This window comes from Canis lupus, chromosome 2 (assembly GCF_011100685.1).
Source record: "Canis lupus familiaris isolate Mischka breed German Shepherd chromosome 2, alternate assembly UU_Cfam_GSD_1.0, whole genome shotgun sequence".
NCBI lineage: Eukaryota > Metazoa > Chordata > Mammalia > Carnivora > Canidae > Canis > Canis lupus.
Window position 1 is genome coordinate 883,771 of NC_049223.1, and position 2,198 is coordinate 885,968.

At 44.2% G+C, this 2,198-nt stretch overlaps 1 pseudogene; it reads left to right on the forward strand.

Annotated features, from left to right (window-relative positions):
- Nucleotides 1–362: 362 nt before the first annotated feature.
- Nucleotides 363–1,384, forward strand: LOC119876096 (annotated as a pseudogene).
- The last annotated feature ends 814 nt before the right edge of the window (nt 1,385–2,198 follow it).

Sequence of the window (2,198 nt, forward strand, 5' to 3'; positions counted from 1 at the left end):
CATCTTGTCTGTACAAGATTCTTGCTGAAGGCAGGCCTAGGGCTTAGACACCAGAATGGAGAGTGAGGAATTTGATTAGATATCAAGGGTGATCAGATATCAAAGATAGAGGATTCTCTGTCAACTAATTTAGCAACATTCTTGCCCCAACTGGACTGTGAGGGCTGAAGACAGGGCCCAAGGATGAGGCCCAATCAGAAAGAGAGCCAGGAAAAAAAAAAAGAAAGAAGAAAAAAAAAGAAAGAGAGAAAGAAAGAAAGAAAGAAAGAAAGAAAGGAAGGAAGGAAGGAAGGAAGGAAGGAAGGAAGGAAGGAAGGAAGGAAGGAAGGAAGGAAGAAAAAAGAAAGAGAGCCAGGAGCGCTATGGCAGAAGAGGTGAGGTCAGAGGAAGTGTCAGGGGCAGGCCGAATGTCTGGGGCACTCCAAGGCCCCCAGCAGGCCACATGGACCCTGTCATGGCACCCCAGCCAGTGGGTGCTCTAAGCCAGGCTGGAGCCCCTTTTATCCCCCCTCTCGACCCCTGCATCCAGGCCTCACAGGGCTGCTGAGTCACCCTGAGCTCCCTCTGGGCCCATTGAGCAGCTGGGGCTAGTGTTTTTCTCTGGTCTCAGGGCAAGAGAACACCCTGATGAAGGCCAGTGTCCTGATTGCACCCACCCTGGGCAGCTGCAAGAGATCATGGGCTCCCTCTGCAGGAGCAGAGGAGACAGCTTACAGGTCATTTATAATTTTGACATGACCTTGAGCAGGTTTGCATGTAATGGAAAATGAACTTCTTTCAACATTCTAGATAGGAGCAAGATCACCAGTGAGCAGTCTTGGAATGAGCTCAAAAGGCTCCCTCACCGGTATTACCCAGTTGAGAATCACCCACACTGGACCATCATAGAGAAGTTACTTCCTATGGTGGATTGCTCAACCAAAGCACATGATCTCCCATGCCAGCAAAAATTCAGAAGTTTCAGATAGTCTAGGTAGTTAGAGAGCCCAATGAAATGCTTAGGAAGGGATGTGAGACGTTCTTCAATACCCGCTACCAAAATAACATTCCCCTTTTCATCTTTTCTGGAGGCATTGGTGATATCCTGGAGGAGATCATCCAACAGATGAGTGTTCCACCCCATCATCCACAATGTATCTAATTACATGGACTTTGAGAAAGAAAGTTTCCTACAGGGATTCAAGGGCCAGCTCATATGCACACACAACAGAACAGCTCCATTTGTGAGAACTCCTGGTACTTCCAGCAGCTTCAGAGCAAAACCAATATCCTCCGGCTAGGAGACTCCATGGGGGACCTCATTATGGCTGATGAAGTTCCAGGTTTGGAGAGCATTCTTAAGATTGGCTTCTTAAAAAAAAAAAAAAAAAGATTGGCTTCTTAAATGACAGGGTGGAAGAGTGGTGGGAGTGCAACACAGACTCCTATGACATTGGATGTGGTCAACAGGCCACATTGTGGGTATTGGTTCATGACAGGGGGCTCCTGAGTGTGCAGGCATGGGGCTAGGGGCTCGGGGCTGCAGCTCGTGGAGAAGAGGGAAACTTACCTAGAAGCCACCCTGCAGGGAGCACTGTTCCATTCTGTGTGTACAAAGAAGAGTACAGGGTGGGACACTTGCAGAGCCCATGTTCCTCCCTCTTTTCATAGCACCTTCTGCTGTATTCTCCAGAAGCAAGTAGGAGTCCCTACCAGGTAGGAGCACCAATTAGATGAACACAGGACTTATGATGATAGCATTTTAGAGGCCAACTGGTCTAGGGATTCTTTTTTCACCAAATGTTTAAACATGGGAAGCTGTTCTTCAAACAAATCTAATGTATGAAGCAGATCAAAATTTTAAAACAAAACAAAACAAAACAAAAATGAGGCTAGAAGATTCTGTCTGAAATTTGGTCAAAGAGAGTCCTTGTCAACAATTACAACTCAATGTCAAGAAGACAACTAGATTCTAAAAAGAAAGATCTGAATGAAAATTTAACAAAAGTTAGTAAAAAAAAAAAATCACAAATAACTCAAAAAGTATCCAACAGTGTTATTCCTTAAAAATTCAAATTAAAACCACAATGAGATACTAGTTCATACATAAAGGGGTTTAAATTAAAGTGCTGACTTAGATGTGGAAAAAGTAAAAATCTTGTATTTTGCTATTGGAAGTGCAAAATGATAACTACTTTGTAAAATATTTTGGAACTTTC